Here is a 25,782-nt window from a genome sequence, read left to right as displayed (position 1 = left end):
GAGACCGACTGCCTTGAAAATGGAAATTAAATATGACTATTATTGCTCATTTGTATTTACTTTAAATCTAACTGTTAATCTCTTAAATTGTAGCTGTATGTACTTAATTGTGTGGAGCTGTTGCTACTTAAAAATGACAAGAAGATCTGAGAGTTCTGTTTTGTTAACATGTTTAAGAAAACACAAATGTGTGTGACTAGTTTGCAACCAGATTAATATAGATTGATAGCACAGAAACTTGGTTTACTGAAGTTGCTAAAACTTAAAAGATTGATTTAATTAAACTTGATATTTTTAAGTTCCAAAAACTTCTCAAAATCAAGAATTTTTTTAGTAAATGTAACAATTAGATATAACGTTAACATAAGCTAAGACAAATAAATGCAGTTACTGAAAAGTATAATCAGCTTGTCAGATTTTACAGTGTTGGTATGAGAAAATTATAGGCCATACACTATTCAAGTGTTAGGTGATTTTGGCAGTGTGGTATCTGAGAAGTGAATCACTGAGTATTTTTACCAAATAAGCTGTCAGCATTCTGATGATGCTTGACTTTGACACCATTGATGCATGAATTTAACAACTCATTTGCCTCAAGGTTTCAGCACAGTGAATGATTATAAAACCATTATTTGTTCACTTTTGCCAGAGTCTCACTGTTGGCATACAGTAGCAACCACTAAAGCAATATTGACTCAGAACGGCAGCGAGCAAACAGCACACCTCCCATTTGTAAATCCATTTTTGCCAAAAAAGCGACTGATTTAGTGAAGCGTCCACAGTATTTTGTGACAGCCAACTTCAAGTATTTACTCCTGAAGAATTTGATACAGGAGTATCTGATTTCAGGGATTATAGCTCATAAATTTTGCCCATTTATTAAGATGTAAATTCTAATTAGGTGCAGCGGGGGGAGATCTGGAAGTAAGGGAGTAAGAAGACACCAGCAGACCCTGAAACAAACTGGAGGAAGTGAGGAGAGGAAACAGAGGGAGAAAAGGGGACAAAACGACAACTCCACATCTGCCAGAACCTCATTCATGGCACCTCTCCATCTTGCCTTGCATGACCTTCTCTTAAAGTACAGGCTGTGAGGTTTTTCCCAGTTTAAAAATAGTCCCTGCTAAATTCTACACTTCATTGAATTATTTCGACAGTGAGTTTTTTTTTTCTTGTCTTTCCAGCTAACACTGGCACTTTTGCCTCACTCTCCATTGCATATTGTATGACAGAGTGCCAGAAATATGCCCAAAGGTGTGTACAGTACCAACCACCTAGCCTGTTTACCCTTACCATGCTTCTGCGCCTCCAGTGTTTGTCTGTGGCTATACAAAGCTCCTGTGCAAAAGCAAGCTACAGTACGGAGAGCACAAAGTTCTCTCTCTGAGATTTATTGTTCCACAAAAAATATACCCAAAAGGAACTGGATGAACGCTCTTTGACAAGGTGTGAAATTCTTATTTTTTACACACCTTTTCTTATCGAGTTCCACTGTAGCATTGCATGGAAAAAAATCACTGTGTCCAGCTGGAAATAGTGACATGGTGTAAAAATAGCCAAACTTAACAGAAGAGTAGTAGTTACAGTTTTATAGTTCATCTGTTTACCGTGCATAACTATTTTAGGAAAAAGGAAAGCAAAAGGAATCAGTGCTTAATTTAAAGAAAAAAATTCTGCTGAGATGATACAGACAGTCATGATGTGTCAAAGAATATAGTAACATATATTGATTTAAAAAGTATTAAGACATGTCATTTTCTTTTACCTATCGTGTATTGCTATGAATTATCTTTCAAGAGTGGGCTTTTTTTCTTATAGTAAATCTCATTTTGAAACAAAATGAATTAATGTGATATCCAGCCTGTCAACACCTCATCGAGAGTGTTTCTGTTACAACATATTTTTGGAACCAAAGAAAAACAAAAAGACAAATCTTGCAGAAACCGATGATTGCGAAATGAGTGCATCCAGTTTCCTCTCCCCCCTGGAAAGTGTCCTCCTTTCGCCTGACTTATTGCTATTTAGCCGTGTGAGAAAACTGCACATGTTCATCATTGTAGTACTGAGGGGGTGCTTTCGCCAGCATTATGTGTGCGACTTTAATTCAATCGGCACATACCTTAATGAATAAAACCCTCAAAATAACACATCACAAACAGTTGGCATATAGCAGCAACTGCTGCTCCTGCACTATGGGAATCCTCACAGATGGAAAAAGAACTGAGGCCTAAATTGCGACGACATGAATGTAATTAACCGGGTATTTATTTGCATATATGATTTAACCCTTAAGATTAAGCAAAAAACATCATATCTGCGTTTGGTATTGCCCTGTAGTTACGTTATGTCTACTTACATGATAATTAGCTGAGGCATACCAATCAGGTTATCCGTTTGTCTCTTCCTTTTGTCGTGTCTTGCAGTGCTAAACTCAAAGCCAAGCTGTGGCTGCCAAAATGATGACACTTGTCTTAGGTGAATTTAAGGTTAATTCATTGTTACACTGCAACACTGACAAATTATAATTTAGGCATTCAAGTGTAAGTCATGTTTTTTTTGTGTTTTTTTTTTTTTTTTTTTGCTGTTCACACGGATTATAAAACATCACATCTGAGTTTCCTCCGAGGGGAAAAAATCAGGAGATGCAGTGTTGTCACTATTTATATACTAAATGTGGCACTCTTTGCATGGGTTGAGCATGCCACTGTAATTTAGGGTCTGGATGATAGGGAAGGAGGTGAGTGGGGGACAAGGTTTCTGCCCGGGCCCCCGTTACAGAACCCAAAACAAAAAGACAGCCCCAATCACCAGCTTGGGGTGCAAAGTGCAGCTGCCCTGCTAATGAGATTTTAAAATGGGCCATAATGCCCCCTTAAACGGCCCCTACATGGAGAATTATATGCTTCATGTGTTGATTTATTCATAGGGGGAGGGGGGTTCGGCATATGTACGTGTGCATCTGTGTGTTTGTGTGTGTCTGTTATTAGACAACAATAGCCTGCAGCTAGGTCGACTGTATGCTCATAGGACAACTGTCCTTCACCTTCCCAAAATGACAGACTGCACGATATGCATAATGAAAAAACATATTTTTTTACTCTATGTCTATTTTAAAACAAATATGTTGCCTGTATTTAATAGCTGAACATCTCCATGAGAGTGTAAAGCAGTTGCTGTCAACCATTTGGTAAATAAAAGCAAGATATTTCCAGAGGGTGGAGTTTGTAATACAACACATTAAGTACTAATCAAGACATTTAAATCAGTGCAAACATGAAATGCAAACATATCAGTGCTTCACTCATGCAGAACATGCATATGATTGTACTCTATTCCCAATACTAACAGATTCCCAAACCTCACTTACTTGGTTCAGTGCTTTTGCAAGTGAGCCGCACACCGCGCTAATTGCCGAGATAATGTTTTAATATATTGACTGTGTACTTGTGGTGGAAAGAACAAATCCAGGCTGGAATTAATGCGCAAATGTTGTTTGTTGGTCGAAGGAGTGGGGAAGATAATGAGAGAACGAGACGGAGTAGAAAGACAAAAAGAGACATTTATCTCTTGATTGGGCTTCTTTGTTAACATGCTGAGAGGATGTGGTTATTTGGGGACTGAACAAGGACAGCCAGCTGAGAGAGGAGAGATAGAGCAGTAGAGAAAGAAAAAGAGAGAGAGAGAGAGAAAGAAAGAACAAAGAAAAGAAAGAAAAAGGTTGGTTGTGAAATAATCGGTTATGGAAAGGCCTTTTAGTGCTGTGTGTGTGTGTGTGTGTGTGTGTGTGTGTGTGTGTGTGTGTGTGTGTGTGTGCATGTGGGTGTGTGTGTGTACACATAAGTACCAGTGATAAGATCCACTTGCTCGCATTCAGAGGGGCGACCAGCTGTGAGGATGAGTACAAGTGTGCACATATATTTGTTAGTGTGTTTTCCTCTGCAAGTTTGTGTTCTGCAGGTTTGTGCTTGCGTACGTGCGAGCCCCGCAAGTGTATGTTTCGCGTGGTCTGTGCGTGAATCTCAATGCGTCAGTGTGTGCATCAGACAAGAAATGACTGTATCTGGCCACTGAAACGGGACTCTGTCAGAGCGTGTGTAGTGTGTTTGAGGGAGAGACAGAGACGAGGAGTTACAGGCCTGTCTGAAGCCATCTTTTGTATGAGCTATGTATGCTCTTTGTGGGGGGAAATTGAAAAACATTAGCATGATAAAGGCTGGCTAGGGCTGCCTCGCTGATCATGTGACACATTACTGAAAAAGCGCATAGATAGAAAATGACAGCCAGCTCATTCACGCACGCAGAAACCGATGGGTGTGCCAATAATATCGAGGAGAGGCAGCATTCATGGCATTCAGCGGTATCAAGCGGCATCAGTTCACCATGAAAGAAAGGACAACACTTGCCACTTGTCATTTTTTTTGGAGGGGGTGTTGTAAATACACAAACTACTGTACTGTGTTCTTTTCTTTGATCTCTCCAGTCTTTCTGTAATTTGCGTGTGTGTGGTTTCTATGTGTGTGTGTGTGTGTGTGTGTGTGTGGGAGCATGCAGGCATCTGTGGGCCTCTCTAATTAGAGAGTGTGGCTAGGCCGAGCTCTTGTTTTTAAGATCCCATTTCAAAGCCGGAGACATAGAGGGCTTATTTTTGGGCCGGGAACGTGTTGGTTTATCCACAAACCTTATTCACTTGACGATTGACCAAACAGGTCGACGACGATGCAGCGGGAAGCTAGAATTGTGTTGTTTAATGGTGGGATTCAGACAAAGGCCATGCTCTCATGTGTCACTGTGTGACTCTTTAAATGCTGACGATAACTGATTTGGTGTGACGCTTGTGTGAGGCTTTATTTAATGAAGCGATGATTTGGGGGGGGTCACAAAATTTCCAAACTGAGCCCAACATCGCCCCCTTGTGGGAGGACTGTGAATTACAGGGACGGCTCATTAATGCCATCATACACTCAGGAATTAGGCCTGTTTCGAAATCAGGTCAGCTAAGAGGAGATTTGAACAATAATTTGATGCAGCCTTCATATTGTTTGGTTGGCAGTGTGTGTTTCTTTGTGGTGATGCGTCAATATAATTGCCAATCCGTGGTCTGTATGTGTGTAAATGTACACAGTTTAGCATTTTTTGTAATCAACATGCCTACAGCATCATCACCGCCCTTTGTTTCCTTTGACATCAAAGCCAGTCTTTCATGTTGGTGCACATCCTACTGCCATTGCACAAAGGGATAATTACATCAGATGTCTGTGCATTCATAAAGGAAAACCTGCAAAGCCAGTAGTTTCATCTCACCTCTTTATCCAGCAAATAAGAGTGTGGGTAGAGCATACCCTTTGTGAAATTCTAGACAATTATCTGAACATCCGCATCATGCCAGGAAACCTCTGTCATTACCAAACAACTGTGATTTTAATTGTTTTAATGGCTAATAACAACCTGTTTAGGGGTGTATGAGACAAGCACAAAAATCCTGCTGGCTCATTCCAACCCACTTTTAGATAAAGCATCATCTATGTGTTTAAAAAGAGATGCAAATGTAGCATCTTTGAAAGAGAAACCCATGGACTGAGCCTGTTTTTCCTTTTTTGTCAATGGAAACATCCACTCAGAGGCGATGTGCATATGACGAAAGCAGTCCCATGGCCTCTGACTGTAAGGGCGTTTCCTTTGCTCGAGTGAATGTTATTAAAGAGGAAGGTGCTGTCCTCTAGTGACAAATTTCATCATAGCAGCTTACCTCGAGTCCAAGGTCTTTAGTCCAACATGAAATAAATCTAAATTTGGAAAATACTACAGCCTGACATGAATCAGTCAGAGACTGTTTTGCAAGAAAATGTCTTGAGATAACTCATTTGATAGTAGGACATAATGTTCTTTTCTTGGAAGGTTAATATCAGTAGGGGTCATCATTTGTTATTTTAATGGAGTTTTATTACCTAATCTGAAATCTCCCATCTGAAAAACAGCCACAGCTCCTTTTATGAAGTATCTGATAGCAGAAGCTTGTAAAAGTTTTGAATTTAATGACCAAAGGGGGAAAAAACCTTTTAATGATCCCTTTGGGAAATTTGAGCGGTCAAGACAGTTAGTTAATTATAAGGCTTAGTGATGAAAGAAAAGGAGGAGATAGAGGGGAATACATTATTTTGGAATAGAAATATACTTTTTTTTCTTTGGCAGTTGATACATTTATGCTTGAAATTTGTATTTGGACTACTTGACTTTTTTTTAATTTTTCTTTTTTTCTGTGATACTTCTTTTGTTGTGAAAAAATGCATCTTTGTCACTCCTATCCATGCCATCATTATGTTATAATCTGCACTAAATACACAATTTATCAAGAATTTATAATTTGATATATATCTGAGTAACAAGGCATATCTGCCAGAAAAATGAATTCATAGTCTTTTGAGATGTCAAGACAAAACAAGGAAATTAAAATGATGCCGTTTTTGATGTTGAAAGGCCCCTGGGCAAATATTCACACAGAGCACAAAAAACGGAAAACAAGAAGCTGATAAGCAGTTGCTTTGGAAAGAAAATATCAAAGCTGTTAACTTCCTTGGCTTGTTTTTGTTATTTTTCATTGCCAAATTTCCTAGTGCCTCTATAACTATTTTAGTAACATTTACAATAACAGTACAGCAAGAATTTGTATAATAATTAACTCTTAAGTTTAAATAGAGCTCTGGGATATTTTATGTTGTGTTAAAGTGTTGCTTTACCTTGAAAATATAGTTGTCTGGGCATTATTCTGATTCACATATTAATATAATATAAAATAAAAAAAAAAAAAAAATGGTAAAAATAAAATAATTTGATAACAGACTAAAGGGTTAGCTCAGATGCTAGAATAAGTTGATGGCATTGTATGTTTCTGCCAACCATAGATAAAGGCTATTACATCTGTATGATTCATGCATGATGTATTCAGATTTCATGTTTATGAGCTAGACAATCTGGCGAGGCACTGCTGAACAGCAGACGGCTGCAGACCACTGTTTTGAGAACAATCAAACTGGGTACTTCAAGCCAAAACATGACATTTTCCCAACCTTTACCAAGTGTTTCTGTACCTAAATGTAACTACATGTTAATCACAGTATTTTCACAACATAAACCTGAACACTGAACCATAAAGAAATGCAAAGCTTTGGTATGCGCCTCATGTGAAATGTACAAACATACCTGCATAACGTATCCCAATATTTTGCAAAAAATGCACACACAGCAGTTCATAGTTTGATGACCCCTCCATTCCAGTACTTGTCCCTGCATCCTGGTACTACTGCTAATTGTGTGTTGCAGGTGCTGAAAGGAGGGTCATCAGCTGGATGAGCTACACCTGGGCCTGGTGTCCAAAAATACCTCCCTCCTCCTGCAGTGATTCTCTCTTCCATCGCAGGCACAGCTGCTGTTTCTTTCAGTTACTACACACTTTTCCACACATTTATGCATGCAGACATAACAGCTTACTGACTTACACATTTATTCTGTTATTTAGTGTTACTTTAATAAAGAATAATAATAATACATTTACTCTAACTTATCTGGTTTCCTATTGTTGTTGCAGCTTTTGAGCCGGGTTGTCACAGTAAGATATCTAACAGACTGGAGCCCTTCGATGTACGTCATGTTGTTAACGTAAAGTTACGCAAGTTAGTTTAAGGCAAGTGAAGTTATCCAATTTAGGTTTAGAAAAAGAAACATGGTTGGGCATCTGTTGGTTAGGCCAAGCAAAGTAATGTGGGTCAGATTTAGGAAACAAAACGTGATGACGCCATACTTTAAAATGGCTCAAAGTGCAGACTACTTCGGTCTTTACTCCAAGGAAGGTCGAAAGAGGAGAAGTCACGATTTCAAATTATGTCACACAATTGGGGTAAAACAAACGTGCAGTGAAACCTGGTCTGCAGTTGCTGAAAGGTTCAATAGCTGGCGCTCTATCTTAGAACAAAAAAAAGTCTGTAATAAAAGACCATAAATAAATGCTTACATGCAAACGCTCTTGTAAATCTGTCACCATCAAATTGAGTGTATGAAAAAGTTTTGTCAGGCAGAGCACGACTAAGGAGGCTAAAAATAGCACACCCAAATAGAACCTGACATCGTCTCTTTATTTCTAGTGCCGTCTGCTACAACACTCCAACATCGCAGCTCCAGGCACATTTCGCATGTAATATACCCCAATCTCACATGGGGTCAAAGTGCACAGCTCAGCCTCTTTAAACAGCCTTGCTTTACTTCTGTCCACATAATGGTTACATGATTGCAGCCTTCTCAAATACATCTGTTATATACAAATTACTGGCTCATGATTTTGTGGGATGTATACAAATTTGATGCATTACTTATGAACGGTGCATGAGAACAACCTAAAATATGACATATAAAATTATGTGATTTGTAGAAATATGCAGTGCCAAAATTTACTCTGGCGTTTAAGTCGAAGGATCAGCAAAGATATTAGTTATCAGGAAATTTTAATTTTAAATCATTTGTATTATATTATACCTTTAAAATATACTGTGTATTTCAGCCATATACCCTAGCTTCAACAGATCTGTGGAGAACAAAATCCAGCATCTCAAAAAGCCTGAACTCTCCTTATGTGTCATATATCAAACAAGGAAGAGCAAGTAGTGACTAAAATAAATTAAAATATGACTCGTAATTTTGTCCACATTTATTCATGGTGAAAAGTTGCTGTAGAGACTTATTTTCTTAAATATTGAACTGGCACATAGACTAGAGGAGACACAACAATGACAGAGAGTTATTTGTGCTGTTGTGAGTGATGAACAGTGGAAGTTAATCACTGACAGCAGGAGCGAAAGAGGGAAGCCTCTAAGCTCAGAGATATTGCTCTGTAACTGACAGGTCCCAGTGTTGATCACCCCAAAACCCAATATGTGTCTGTCAGTCCTACAATTTTAATCATTTTTTTCTTTATTGTTAGTAATAAAAGCATAATATAATACCTAAAATGTAAAGTCAGTGGTTTGATTCCAATAGCAGTCACATGTCTTGTCACAGTATCCTTGAGCAAGGCACTGAACCACAACCTGCTCACTCATTGTAAGGAATAAGTCAGTCAATGATGTGCCTCAAAGGTAAAATGACATAGAACAATGCTCAGCCACAGCAAAATAGATATACCCCACTGTAGCTGTAATATCTCCTCCTCCCACTCACCAGCCACCCAGCCATTGTCTGTGATAGGTGGGGGTGGGGGGAGAGACAGATGAGAGCCAGGGCACGCCACGCCACTTCACCTTCCCTCTCCTTCAGCCTGACAGGACCTGAATTACAGTAAATGATAGCTCTCCTCGGCCACAAAGCGATTTGACCTGCCACCGTCTCTCTCCCTGCTCCCCCTCAAAACCCTCCCACCCCCCCTCTCTAATGGGTCCCCGATGGGTGGCCAAGCTCCCTTAGGACCCAGCTGGCAGAGAGGGACAGTCTCTTTGGAGAAAAGAGGGATGGAGGTGAGAGGATTGAGAAGGAGGCCTGGGGATGAGTTGCAGGAGTGTATGAGCGGGCACTGTTAGCAGCAAGCATACAGATATGAGCTGCACCCAAGAGCCACAAATACAGTCGGGGGCTTTTCAGGACAACAGGCTGTGATTTAATAACTTCACGTCAACAACTCCACCTTATATACAATACAGAAAGCAACAAAAGCTAAACTGTTTTCCTAACAGAAGTAATAAAAACTACAATATAGTGTAGCCTACAATTACTAAGGAATATAATGCATATTTTTTCTATAGTTTGGAAATGGTTACATTTTGAAGTGCTAAATCCCAGTAAATGTAAATATAAAACTTGACAAATAGTGAGCCATAACACATGAAGGTGGGGGATGAGATGCTGCAGACACTGATGCTTTTATGAGCCCCTTGATATTTTTTTTCCAGTTCACACCTTCATTCATGTTTTTGTCACCTCATGACCTGACTTTTTTTTTTATTACTGCAAATCTACATTTAATCATAGTGCAAATAAAAATGGCTGGATTTGATGAAAGGAGAGAGGAGATGAGCATGAAGATGAGGACGATCCACTGAGTGGCTGACCTGCCAGCGACCCGCAGCTTGGGGTCAGCTGTGTCACTTTTCTCATTTGTTGTCATGTGTGTAAGGTGTTCCTCCATGTGTTAGTGTGTTGGCCTGATTAAACGATACTTTTTACTGACAGGGTCACAGTGCATGGAGACAACTAGGATGGGAACTTGTCTGTATGTTTGGTTCTATCTATATTTGCTGGTGTGTGCTTGTAAAAATGTAGAACTTACAATAATATGTGTGACCTGCATTGCTTTTGTTTTAACATTGGAGGGGACACATTTGAAACGGGGAGCGATCAAATCAAGTCTAAACAGCCAACCCATCATGATGAAACATCTTTTAAGTGATTATTTCTCACACACACACACACACACACATACACACACACACACACAGGAAAACAGGTTGCAATATGAGTTTGGATCACCAGAAAAACCCAAATTCCTGCAGCTGAAAGACAGAACACTACATGTCCAAAACAAATTGGTTCTGCTTCAGGGGGAGCACATGTTGTAAAGGGGAACATGTCTTCTGCATCCCACCTAAAATCTACACAGATCAGTCTGCTGTGTCCTGATGTCCTGATGTCCTGGTATTTTGTTTACTGTGATTTTCCCTCCCGTGTTCCTGTGCTGCCACCTCCTCATTTAAGCAGCACACACCTGCCCTGCATCAGCCTCGTTAGTCCTTCTCTGCTCCTCAGTTTCTCCCAGACAATCAGTCTAGTTTGTATTTAACCCTTTGAAACCTGGAGCAACATCACTTTTCTTGTGTTGCTTTCAGATGTCTTTCACAAGTATGTAAACCTTTGAACCCTGAGCAAATTAGTGCGATTTCTCTCAGGAACATGGAAAAAAGGCAATGAGCAACTATTATCTCTAAAAAAAACTAGGGGAAAACTATATCTAAAATGTTATAGAATTATAATTTTCAAACACTCTTTCCTGTTTTTTGGTTTGTTGGGTTTTTTTTTAATAGCACTAACTAATAGTTAATAGCACAAACTGCACCACTGAGTCCCAAATGTGATCAAATAAATATAAATAGAAGGGCCCAGCTGATTCGCCCCGAAGAGTTATTTCTTAAGAGTTCCTTTTGTTGGCTGCAGGATCCAGGGAAATACAGAGGTGCTTTGAAATTTGATGCAGCAATAATGGATGTGTCATTACTTTGAACTTGTAATAATTCCAGTTGGTAGTACTGTTTTTTTGTAGCTAAATCCATTACTCTGGTGCACTAGTTTTTTATGGTGGCTAGGTGTTTGTCATTTTGTGTATTTGATTATGTGAGAGGGGGTTTTGATGGCTTATATGTATAGTTTCTAAAAAATATATATATGTTTTTGATGAGTGTTATGTGACAGTTTTGAACAAAGCAATGAGTTGTATAATATAACTGAGACATTGAAATATAAATAAAATTAAGACCCTCTTTTTGGAAGCTTTATAGACAGTGTTGTTATACAATAATGGATGAACAATGTTCAATTCATCTGAATACTATTGTCTAAAATATTAATTTAGAAATTGTCAATATCCACATTGTATTCACAGTCATACCATTGACATATAATTTACATTTACATGATTTCTTGCTAAATTGAAATTGTAGAGTGCCACTCAGACACTGCATTCATTTTCTCTCTTTGCACACTGTAGTAAAAATAGAAAGAAATCACTGTAAGGATCATATCTGCACTACATTAAATGTGCACCTTTGACATAAAATTATGTCTTCATTACACATTTATTCTTTCGTGAAATAAACTCCTGAAAGGAAATGATGAGGCCTTAAACACTGTTTAAAGCTATAACTAAATACTTAAATAAGTCTCTCTATCTCTGAAGCCTGACCTCTGACCTCAGTCACAAAAACATTAAAAGCTTCTTTGTGAGGAAAACATCTCTTTGCCTTGAGCATGTGCATGTGTGTTTGCACGAGTTAGGTTTTAAAACCGTCCAGTGTACATTATGTAGTCTGTGTGGTCTCTGTCTTTAGATGGCAGTATTGTGTTGGTAAAGGACAGGCAGGTTATCAGCCTTCCTAACAGCAGTTTCCGTGTGTCTCGACATTTTGTCATTATATTTTCTCAGCGTGTTTATCAAATGCATGTTTCATGAATTAGGAAAAAAAATGACTTAACTAAATTAGACTATATAACTATAACACTACCATTTTTTTCCATTGCTGTCCTAATGCCATGATCAGTTAATTCTAGTAACTAGTCTATTTAACGTCATAGAAGCAGAGAAATGGCTTTTTTTTACTGTTCTCCTATTTGAAAATTCAAGGCAACCGAGATGCAGGCCACTTATAAATTCTATTAACACAATGCTATTGGTTGGATTCAGATTTCTCAACAAACTACCTTCACATAAGATGTGTTCTGGTGATAATTTATCTCTCAAGTGTATTTAAAGCAGTCTAAATTGCAGTAATGCCTTTGTACTTAACATATAGCAATAATGAGACTTCATATATTTCGCTCTGCTGAGATGTTTATTAGGGACTCCTGAAGGGGTTAGAAGTACCCACTTCTGTTGTGGTTTTGTTTCTTAAGATGCACATGCTTTTACAGAAATCTTTTAAAAAGTTGGTATCATTCTTTACATTATTCTTTTATCCCAATCCTAGACTTTTTAAGTTTTACTTTTTATCCTTTATGCGTCAATTTATTTTAAACTTTAAACTGTATTTTGTGACACAAAAACACATTTCAGAGTGCAAATATGTGTTTCTGCCCTGCATCCACTGTAAATAACTTGTAAATCAAACAGTGTTACCATTACCAAAATTATTTACTGACAACATTACTGGCTGTCCTTTTTTCCCCTGTGAAATTTTCTGCTGAAGTTTGTTTCTTTTGGCCATTGTGGCTATGAACTCTGGTGCTACGCCACTTAATATACTTTCTGCTTTGATTGAAATTATTAAATTATTTTTTCAAGAGCTATCAGACACCACATGTTCACGGTAAAACAGATGATGTCAAAAACATTTATGAACTGCCTGATTAATTCACAATATGTAAATAAATACCTCAGCAACACTTTAATCAGTTATAAATCTATTTAAATTTAAAAAAACTCAGACGACACAGGGGAAAAACTGTCCATAATCCCATATCCCCACACTCTCTGAACATCATTGTAATAGCCGACCCGTGCGGTGCTGCTGCTCCCTAGATGTGTAGAACAGGTGTTTTACTAGACCCATTCTTTTTTTTTTTTTTTACTGGTGACAGGGCAGACACAGGACCTGGAGACCAGTAAGTGAAGTCTGTAAAGCCCACAGAGCCTGGGAGTAGACCTGAAGCTATATATCTGCCCCGGTTCACACAGGCCCCCTGCTGTGTTTGTGTGAGAGAGACGAGGAAAGAGAGAGGCTGCCGTTTACCCGCAGTCACAGTCTCTGTCTCAGTTTTTTTTTCTCACGCTTGTACTGTACCTGAGTGTGGGATGTATGTATGTATTTGTGTCTTTGAGTTTGTCTCCTGTGGATTGTGACAAAAAATGATTTAATAAGGTAAATAATTTATCTTTTTTTTAACCAGTTCAGAACAGTCTTATTCCAAATTAAACCACTTTGATGTCAGCTAACAATATTAATGTAATAATCTGCTTTCTGAAAATAAAATCCATAAAAATGAGTAGTTTGCAAATGTAGATCATATAAGTCCTTCAGGTGATTAATTGAACAGTCCTTCATGCCCACACATTGTTGTTATTTAAAACAGGTGCTTTCACAATACTGTAGGACTGCAGTTGAAACTGCTCATCAAAGCATCATTCATAACAACTGAACTACTTTGGTTGGTGGATTAAACGATTCTGACTGGACAATTACACACAATTAAATCTGAATATTCCTGTCGGGCTACACGTTCTTTCTGTCAATTTTTCATGTTTTGCTAAGCTTGGGTGAACCATGGATTAATTTCTCACCTAAATCAATCATATCAGACAAAAAGTATCCTCAAGGCCTGAATGAATATTGCATGAATGTTGTATAAATATGTGTCAATGTTGAGTAAATGTATCATCTTTCAGTATTCTATAATGTAAAATGTACAACAACGTATAATACATATAATTATATATATATAATTTGAATATATTAAAAATAATGTATAACTCCTCATTCATGCATGTAGCCGAGTACAATTATTACTTATGATTGCTGTAGAACATAAAAAGCATTGTTTCCTCTTATAGCCCTATGTACTTTCACTTCATTTAATCATTTCACTAAATCTTTGGAGTAAGTTCAGAGAAGTTAAGGCCATTAACTAACCAAATAGTTGAGTATTTTCAGTGACACCCAGACCAGATTACGTGTGGGATTCCTGTCAAGCTGGAAAAAAGAGGCTTCAGACAGAGGAAGGGGGGGGAAAAAAGAAAAAAACAGGAATGGTTAATATTTGACATCAGTCCTGGGAAAGAATTTCTGTAAACATTTGGGATATTTTACAGCTGCATTTTGTTCTCATTTCCAACTAAATTAAAGGTTGTCACTCACTGGTTTTGGTGCAGTTTTGTAAAATGTGAAACTGAAGCTGAAAATTTGAAGGATGTGTTTTTATTGAAGCAATAATTAAATTGATCTGAAAATATATGTGTGGTTTCAAAGATGCCATTTTTTCTGCCAGACTATTGAATGGCATAGGCAAGAACTGCATATAATACCGCCCATGCAAATTATTATGTTAATCCTGCATTTGTGTGTGTGTGTGTGTGTGTGTGTGTGTGTGTGTGTGTGTGAACACAGACATCTGTGCATCTGTCTGTCTCTATATTTGTGTGTATGTGGGTTTTGTGTTTATACATTTGTATGCGTAATGACATCTGTTTGTATGTGGGTGTGTTGTATAAATGTGCTGAACATCTGTATGGGCTATATGTGGCTGTATTCTTAGCAATAGATGAAGAACAGTTTGAAAAAAAAAAACAACAAAAAAAAAATTCCAATGCTACACACCAAATTTGTTTATATCCATTTCCCCCCATGCTTGTGCATAAATGTGAAAAAAGTATAAATTAAAAGCGATTTTATAATATCTCATCGGAATTAATGTAATTCCTTTTTAATACACTAACCAATGGGGCTCAAAGCAGATAACACCACCATGAATCAAATGATCGTTTAATCCATCAACATGATGCTGTACATGTTCACACCATGCTCACAAATAGACTGCCACCCCTAACCGCATCCTTGTTTGTCTATATTTTCAATAAACTGCGAGAAACAGTTCTCAGCGGAAAACTGATACAGGCACATTTAACAGCTCAAACCAACTTATGTTTACATTAAGTGAAAAAGTTGTTGAGTTCCTACAGCACTGAAAAAAAGTATGCGTGTGGAGGGGCCAGGGTTTGTATCTTATTTCTGCCCAACAATTATCTGTTGTGTTTTCATCCATATTTAGTACAAACTTTAATCCAATTCACTGAAAATCACTAAAAGAAAATGTAAATTTATGCGATTCTCCAACCACTGCTGTTATGTGAATATTAGGAGTTGGTTTATTGAGGCATGCAGTAGGTGGCGCTAATATTTCAGTTAGGTGCCAATATACCACTGCAGAACGAGAGGGCATAACAAGGAAAACAATGGTTGCTTAATAACGGAGAGCGCACAGAGCAATGTAAAGACACTTTTAAACAAGCAATATCACAGCTATGGGCTCTTGGAAGAGTTCAGTAATGACTGTGTGCACGTTAGATTCCGTCTAGACGCATTGAAAACAGCTTGCAGTGGCTCTTGTAATAACAGTACATTATTGTACATTATCATTTTATTACTGAATCTACTTACATTGCACTGAGTCACATGCACCTTTTATTGATATAACAACTTTTCCACCTTTGTGATGTTTCAAGATTTTTGGCATTTTCACCCCCCTTTTTTTAATAAAAAATTCACATAAAAACAGGTGGATGGAAATGCACCACTGTTTTCTCTTAAGAACAACTGCAATCTCGCAGGAAGGACATCAGAATGAACATGTGTCATTTTAAAATACCTTGATAAACAACCATCTTTGTCTTTTAGGTATGAGGACATATTGCCGATAAAGTTTTCAACACTTTTTTTGTATGAAAAAAAAGTTTGGTTTGATTAAACTGTTTTCGACGAATAGACAAAGGCAGGCACATTGTGCAATGTGCTGTCTATTATTAGACTGCTTTGTGTGTGTGTGTGTGTGTGTGTGTGTGTGTGTGTGAGAGAGAGAGAGAAAGAGAGAGAGAGAGAGAGAGAGAGAGAGAGAGACTAAGACACAGTTGTTCATGGACTCTGTGATTTCCTTTTCAGTTGTACGGACATGGACACATGGTGTGAATGAGTTCATCAAACGCTACATTTACACACACACACACACACACACACACGCATATAAACACAAGAATATATTTGTGTTCAACATATTCATAATTGCACAAATATAAACCCATCACACCGACTGCTAAACTGCAGACTAAGATACAGTTAAAAACGTTAACACACACACAGACGTGCTCAAGGATATTTTGTATCGTAAGGATATTTTGTACAAATTATGATACCTGCTGTTTGAAGCAAAGTGACATAAATTATTATTAAAGAACTTCAGTGATCAGTTGACAAAGAGAGACATAATTATGGAGATTTATATTAAATAACAGACTTTTGTTTTCATTTCTATTACAGAATATATTAAAGAACACGCACACACACACATACAGACACACATACACACATGCTTCCTTTCAAGTGAATTAGCATCTTCGCCAAATCCTCCCTGTCTAGTCTGCTGCGCTGTTACAAGGCCACATTCACACTTAACTAAACAATATTCCTCACTGCATCACTGAAATGTCTATAAACTGGAGGTTGGAATTACTTTGACTTTAATTAGTCCAGAATGCGAATTTCCTTCTGAAACAGTATCATAAATAGGAACTAATGTCTCAATCCATAATGGAAGAACAGAGAATGAAGCTCGAAACTCATTATGTGAACAGAAGTTTCCATTTACACTTCGGATTGATTGACCTCAATCAAACTAAAACCTAATTTGGAGCTGTGCAGGAAAGACAAAGCTTGTAAGTGTGAGTGTGTGTGTGTGTGTGTTTTACAATTGATCAGAATTGTACACTCAGACTTTTTTTCCAGTTGTGCTTGAAGGTAAATTAAGTTTTAACAAAATTAAGGATACATTAATAATTAAAAATGCGCCATCTTTTTTTTTTTTAATCACAATTTTTTTAGTGGCATAACACAGGTTATAATATTACAGGAACTTAACATAAGATTGTTGGACCAGTGATAACACTGCACAAAAGCTTCAGGTCCCTATATTTCAGATAATATTGCGCTCCCCAGGTGCACACTGCTAAAGATTATTTGAATTATATTGAATTGCAGAATACTACAGTATTTGAAAGCCACCAAACTTGTTGCATCATACAACTATTAATTAGTTTCTAGGGCTCAAGACATAAAGTAACACATACAAATATTTTACAAGGGGCATATTTTTTTTTTAAGGTCTCAGGTTTATCCTTAAAGGTGCATTATGTAAGATTTGGACATAATTTTAGATTAAAACACTCCAAAAATAAACTAACCCTATCAACAGTGTGAAGAAGTAACACCTTTGACGTTATTTCCAAGATGCCTATGTATCGCACTGCAGAGATATCCACTGCTAAGCAGCCAGGGACAGGCTGTATCTTCTGTAATAATACATCCTGGCCTGACTGTAGCCTCTAGTGTGCCGCAGGAGAGGATAAAGAAGTTGAGCTGGCCGGAGCAAAGAGTCAATGTGTACAATGTAGAAGTTTCAGTCTCAGGGAATTAGTAAGTGAGTGCGTAAGAGGCACAGCAATGGAAGAAGCTCCAGGAAAATGACCATTATCCTCATCACAAGTAGAAGCAACGTTCCAAAGAAAAGAAGCAATGTAAAAACAAGCAAAACTAGAGTAAATATTGGTGCGGCTTTCCAACACTCTAGACAACTCTTGGGGACAAAAACATAACTTTAGTGCAACTAATGACAACACAAACTGTAAGGTTATAGTTCGCGATAAACTTGGCATGATTTGACTATTTTCTTGTTACTGTGGCGCTGCTAAAACTGAGCTAAGTGAGCTTTAAAGTACATTATACAAAAATGCCACACGTGAAGATCATAAGATAGCAGCCTTTTTTTGACCTGCTGTATTCTTGCTGTGCTGTCAGTTATAAGTTGCCTTTATTTATGACTGATGACTGTAAACTGCAGTTGTACGGGCACAGTAGTAGACCGACATTTATAAGGTGAAATACTGCCCTCCATTCAGCAGGACTGGGTGGCTGGAACTTACATAACACATCTCTAAGTCTGGCCATGTAGATGACTTTTGAGTCAATTAAGCTATTGCTGAGGGAAACACATTTTAACTCATGTTAAAATGTTCAGATTTCGAAATTGTTGTTTTTTAATTGTCTTCACAGTTCGATGAAATTATACCATAAGTGTGCATTTGCAAACACATAAAAGCCCCCCTTACACCCCGCCTTTCCTCATCCTGCAGGTTGTTTTAATGAGATATAGGATATGCACGGTACACATCCAAGTTGAAAGAATCAGTCACTGGTGGCAACAGTGCTGATCCATCAAGGATAGCACCTTTTACCCTGAAAATTCTGCCAACTCAGGAGGGCAATTAACACCTCGGCAGCCTGGGTCAGAAATGAGCTGAAGATTTCTCCCCTGTGGACGCCGTGGTCGGCCGCAGAGCCGCAATGCTCTTTGCTGATGCGCTGGTCTGTGTGTTGGTGAGTGTGTGTATGTGTGTGAGCAAGAGAAAAGAGAAAGGAGGGTTATGTGACTGTGTATGAGAGGAAAAAGTGTGTGTGTGTGTGTGTGTGTGTGTGTGTGTGTGTGCCTGTGGTCCTGTGTGTCTGTATGCAGCGCTGACAGACGGCGAGAGGTGCGCAGGTAAGGTGCTCCGCAGGGTAATTATGCACAACCTCCGGAGAGTTCACACTGGGGCATTGTGGGTATTTTTGTTTGTTTTAGCCATTTCCTTTTCCTTTCTTTTTTTTCCAAGTCGTTCACATGAATGAAATATCAAATGTACCTCAGTGGCCCGTGTGAGGTTTAAAAGAGCATTCATCTGCATATTAGGATTGATGCTAGTGGGAAATGTGATCACGTCTCTGGACTCCAGACACACGTTTCTGAAATTAATATGCGCTCGATAGGCTTGGAGAAGAGATTTCATGAATATTCATCAGGCTTAATGTGGATGTCTGCAACCGATATCACTGTCGATTAGAATAAAACATTCTTAATGTTCTTAATTGGCCAGAGTCCCATGACTGCATTAGGTTTTCATCTTATAAACATTCGACGTGTCCAATTCAAATCCTACAGCCTAACCTCAGAATACTAAATCGCCTGACCTTTGATCAAGGCAATTAACCCGCTCTATCAATTATCAAATGAAGCATAACATGGCAGATTCACGTTCACTTACAGAGTAAAGATTCCATCTTGACCAATCGGACTCAATTTCCTTCTCGGTGCCAAAGTACACTATGAAAAATAAAAACTATATCCTTATGTTATCAGTACATTAGGAAGTTATTACTTTGTCTTCTTTACAAGAAGAATTTGGGTATGAAGGTTCTTGTGGTCTACATTTTAGAGACTTAGGTTTGGACCTGTGATGAATGTCTAAACCAAAATAAGAAGCAGAATCTTCACCCTCTTGGTCTCCATGCGAGAACAGTCCACATCATTGTATTAGTTCAGGAAAAGGTAAAACTGCCCTCACATAAACAATATTTAACCTGGACACCCGCTCCAAGTTAAATTAGCCTCAAGTAACTGAAATCTGACCACTTAACCGCAGCTACCAGCGCTGCACACCTCTGCTGTTCGTCTTGGCCCTCGTAAATAAGAACGGGAATGTCTGGATTGGGTAATGGAGGGGAGGGGAGGAGGTGGTTCACACAGCGGCTGCTGGGGTCGCCATCCGTCATGGCTCCTTTACAGACCAAAGCAAGTGGAGTCGCACTGGAGGACCAGGAAACTCGAGCCTCAGTTAGACAAACACATGCTACTTCCAAAATAACAATGTGCTCCTGTGACAGCGACCAGAGCTCTGTGACAGACAGGAGGCATCACAACACTGTAGTGCGCAATGGGGGGATTGCATTACCAAGAACTCTTAGTCTAAACCACTGAAGAATAAAACACAGAAAGAACGAAGTGGGGGGACAAACACTAAAGATAATTGTAAGTGACAACTTTAGGATACTTGTTGGGCTGTGTCGTAAAATGAAAACGGTCAGGAGGGATTTTTTCCTTGCAACTGATACCTGAAAATGTAGAGGGTATATTGTCCTCGGGTGCATCTTCAGAATGTGGTTTAAGTATGGGCCACCACTGCGTCTGTGTGTGGAGGATAATCCGGGGATTAAATATAGCAGCTAGAAATACAACAAGCTGCCAGCTACTGTCGGGTGGTTGCAAATACTTATGTCCTATATTCAGGCTTATATTTTGTGACACAGGATTTTTTTTTTTTTTTAAACCAGCCCGTTGAGATATTCCTGTTCATTAAAGAAAAAGAAGAACTTAGCTGTGGCAATGAAACTGTAGTTTCAGCCTAGAAACAGCTTTTTATTTCAGGTGATTGAATTTAGGCTTAAAAAAATCCAGAGTGCTCATTTGTGAAGATTACCTTGCTGAACAAAACGTTTGTTTAGTAGCACCAATGTTTGTTTACCACAGAGCTTATTTTCTGCAATGTTCCAAAATGCAATGGAAAAATCACAGAGGGTTTTGGCAAGGGAAAGGGACATAAGCTTCAAAGCTTGCCTACAGAAAACATCATCCCTGGAGCACAAAGCACAATGAGCTGTTAAAACAGTGAAAGATCTCTTTAAACCTGCCCCGTGACTACCTAGTCAGGGGGCTCAAAACTGAAATCCATGCTGTGGATTTCAAAAGCACACAGACAGCTAATACAACCACAAATCATCTAACAAAAGACATGACCTCTACACTTAAATAAAGCCACTTGACCAAAAAAAAAAAAAAAAAAAATTACATTTACCTCCCTTCATTTGTTACGCCCTACCCTTGGGTGGCCCTATGAGGTGAACAACACTCCACCACTGACCCAAAATAACAACATAAGACACTTTTAAAACAATCAAATCCATGGGATTTAATTTAATATGAGAAAACAAGGCAATTGGCAGAGAGGCAGAAAGACCAGCAGTCCCAACACCAGAAGCCTCTCCCCTGCTGCTGGAACAGAAGCTCTAAAGCAGCTCCTTCTCAGACCAGGTGCACCTCCTTTGGCTTTGCTCCTGGTTAGGTGATGCAGTACACCTGGGCAGAGCTGCAGCAGAGAAAAGAGCCAACATCGAAGAGCAACAAGGTGAACTGAGTGTTCATTTCACTACCATAGGACGTCTGCAATGCCTTTTCTGTAAATTTGGTATAACGTCCGACTGGGCTTTGTGACCAAAATGTCACAGAAATATTTCTATTGAGTTAATAAAAAGTGTTAGATCTTTAAAATGTGTAAAACAGGAGCAAATACAAAAGTTAGTAATTTTTTTGTCACAGTATCACAGTAGTGTTCCTCTAGTAACAAATATAGTTGTTCTGTCTTCACAGGAAGTCTGGCTGTTATGAAACAGAGACATCACAGGTGTAAGTGCAACAACAAAAGCGACTGTGCATTTGTTAATTCACTCTGGATACAGTGTGAGAGCTAAATGTAACACGAACATATTTTGGAGGAGGAAGTGTTCTGTCAGCTCAGAGCAGGTATCTGTCAACAGGCTGTATCCTTTTGGGTTGCAGGAGGAGGAAGCAGCCTTGACCAGGCCTTTTTGCCCTGCACCGCCACCCAGCTGCCCTGGAGGGGTGGGCAGTAAATCCACACTGGCAGCACACACACACACATACGGCTGGATCACACACACATGGATCTGCACCTGTGTTGTTCTGAAGTGTACAGGAGGTGCTGACTGAAATACATCAGCAGTTATATCACAGTGGCAGCGATACTACTTCAATAGTCTGCGTCATGTTCTGTGTCTCACAACAGAAGGGGAAAGAGTTTTTTATTAATAAAGTAGTCTCTACCACTATCTTCAATTTGAGGTTCATAAACTGTATCAGATCACCTTCACATACTTATCTTTCAAATGTGCATTGCAGAGTTGTCCAATGTGAAGATACAGAGTCTGGAAACTAAGGAAGCTTCTTGGATGAGTGCTTTTTTCTGACTTGATAGTCAGGGTTTTTTGTCCTTTTTCTACTGTTTTATCAAAAGCGAGGAAACCAAGCTACAAAAGCAGTTGCTACCAACCTCGCTGGGAAAAGCCAGATATTTTGGCCAGTGACCAAAATTTCCATAAACATACCAATCGCCACTGCTATAAAAATTATTGAGGAAACTCTGATGTACATGCTGACAACTGTATTTGTGTGTGTGTTTTTGCTGCCCTTGTGGGAAGTACTTTAAGTTTTAGAGCATCACAGAGCTGACATTTTTGGGAAGTGAAGTCATTTTGGATGGTTCTGACTTTTTAGGGGAGAGTTACAGATTTTAAGTTAAATATGCGCTGATTATAAATACATTAATACCATAGAGGTGATGGATCCTCACAAGTATCATATTACAAACGTGTGTATGTGTGTGTGTCCATGTGTTTGTTAAGCAGCAGGGGGAGTGGGGAGCTTGCTGTGCAGCTAAACTCTTTCCTCTTCCTCCCCCCGCTCCCGAACTTCTTCCAGCTGCACAGATTTACAGGTGCCACTGACCTTTTCATCATAGGAAGTCTCCACAACCGCCTGGGCCTCCCTCTGCCGGCTCTCATCCATCTATCCATTGCTCCACCTCCCCCTGCCTCAAACACCCAACCCACTGCCCTCTTACAGCCAAAAAATACCCCTCTGCTGGAAAGCCAGGAATCTTTCTCAATGACTCCATCATGCTGGCTGGAAGTAGAAATGAAAGCGGTGCTGGCTGGCCTCTGTGATCACCAGCTTGCATCTGTCTTGCACAAGCCCACACTGTGTCTGCACCGGGAATAGAAGTCAACGGGGGGTGGTGGTTGAGACATTTAGTAAATGTAGCACCTGCTGTTTAGTGGACATGTATTTCAAAGTGTCTTACTATACCATGGATTCATGCATTTACTTTACTTTACAAATGAGTAAGCTCAGACTCAGTGCCAACCAATAGAGGTATGACGACTATGAGTAATGAGCACTCAGTGGAGACCTCGGCCCTTTCTCCTATTTGGAAAGCTGCAACTAATGTATCACGTCACGCCTGATTATTTCAGTATGTCGCATAGCAGTCAACTTGACCAGCTATCGCTGGATGTTTTAGATTTTTTCACTGGTACTCAGTGCAATGATTATATGTTTATAAGCACTATAAATAAAGAGATCTTTGGTCCCAAGGGTAACCAGACTTCAGCCAAATTTGTTGATCTTGAGAAATTGAGAACAGGGAACTTCCATCTTGATTTGGAGTAGAAATGCATTTCCCTGATAATCTAGAATGTATGTTAAATCACAATAAGTAAACAAAACAAGCTGACATTTGGTTATTTCCACATGACCTTTACAATGCTTTAGATACTGTTGACCACTGCATTCTACCTTTTTATTTACCGTCCACATAGTTATGTTATTATTCCAACAGCAACTTATAATATCCATTCTTATGCAGATGATACAGTTTTGTATGAAAACACATTTCTTCTCCAACGCAAGCTACATTAATTTAGAATTCTTTAGAGATAGCTGCAGATCCTCGAATTTGTATTAAATGCTGCAAAATGTATTGTGAGCTCAAGAATTGATTCATCTTATTTTATATCTTATCTTATCTTATAGCTTACATCTGCTCATGGACTAAAGGTGCATGCTCATGACAATGCAAGATATAAACATAAATGCCAAATGAGCTAGCAGTAGATGCATGCTTCCTACTGCATGGTGATTCGGTTAGCAGGTGTAGTTTGGTCGAGAGAAAATATTTCCCACATGAAACTGCTCAAAACAAGATGTGGATATTTTAAAATGCATGTTTTGGTGCTTTAGCAAGCCAAGTGCCATCTAGTTCCACTGTATTCAAGAGAAGGCAGATAAATAGCACTATAGGTAAGACGAAAACATGTATTTTAGATTTGGTGGTGAACTATGTGATGCATCTGGGCTGGTACCTCTCATGCACCCACCATGGTTTTGTTTGGTTTATTTGGTTAGCCTTTTGTTTCCTTATGGTTTGAGTTAGCACCCACACACCTCATGCACCCAACACCCACACCTTACCACTGACTACTGACCCACATCTTGGCTTGCTTTTGTTGTGTTATTTTTAATAAATGTAGTGTTAATTTAAATGGTTACTGTATGGTCCTCCCTTCTTTGATATGCTCTTGAATGAGCTGGGCATAACAACTCTTTAAATATATATTTAAAAATCCATGATTGCACTTTTATGTGTTGAGTGTGTGCTTGTGTTTTTTTTTCCTGAGAACATGTTCGTCTTAGTATATGCTGGTCAAAAGCTTTCTTTTTCTTTCTCTTTTTTTAACAATTTTTTTTTTGCTACTGTTCTTACCCTGCACGCTTTTGCTGATTATAAAGCAATAAGTTGGTCATTTGTAAAACATATTTTTGTAATTACACTTCTTTCTTGATAAAAATAAATCTACAACTCTTCTATTAGATGTTAGTAGGCCCTTGGTTTTACAGTATATCTGTTTAATGTGCGAATTGACTGACCTGATAGCTGTAAAACCGCAGGACCACAGAGCAAGTTGACTCACACTGTGCCATTCAAAGTGACCGTTAACATCTCCCCACCAGACAGATTAGTGCAAATAGCCTCTTATATGCCTGAAAGCCAATTACACCTCCATTCTTGTAATAATGAACTCATGAACCCAGCTTTATTGGAAAAGGCTGAGATTGGAATCAATACAAATGGACCGCAGAGGCGAGAGACGCAGTGATCTAGATTCACTGCGCAGTCTGAAAAGCTTCCCCAAACTTAAATTTATTTAGATGTCGATGGGTTGTCTACGAAATCCATCTAGCTCGCCTGCTCAGCCTGTATTGCATATTTGCAGGCTGTGATAGAAGTAGTTGAGGTAGACAAATTCAGCTGCTTAAGATGGATATTTACACATTTGTATAACTGGATGTCATGGTAATGACAAAATAATTAATCTATGTTACAGGTCCTATCTCGAAATTGTGCATAATATAGCTATTAGTTTCTGTGGATTGAACCCAGGGGGATCATTCAGGGGTCGTGGAAAGAGAAGTGAGTTTGCCTGGCACAATTTGACACTTGGATGCATGCACACACACACACATACACAGACACACACACAACCATTCAGGACACAAGCAAGCTAAATTGAATCCTTCCAGCCTTTAGCCCAAATGGGATCAAAGTCCATTGACCCCCCTGTACTCCATTACGGTGAATTAATTTGCCTGCATATCAAAACACTATTAAAAGACTGAGGTCAGAGTGGAGTAAGGGCCAAAATGCTATTGATTTTGGAGGTCAGATACAAAATCAGAGAAATGGAATTCAGTGCAAAGCCATTTACTGGACATTGCTATATCACCTAACTATAGGACTGCATCACTCAGCAGGAGATGGACATGAAAAAG

Source organism: Plectropomus leopardus, chromosome 3 (genome assembly GCF_008729295.1).
Source record: "Plectropomus leopardus isolate mb chromosome 3, YSFRI_Pleo_2.0, whole genome shotgun sequence".
Taxonomy (NCBI): Eukaryota; Metazoa; Chordata; class Actinopteri; order Perciformes; family Serranidae; genus Plectropomus; species Plectropomus leopardus.
Note: the sequence above shows the minus strand (reverse complement) of the source record.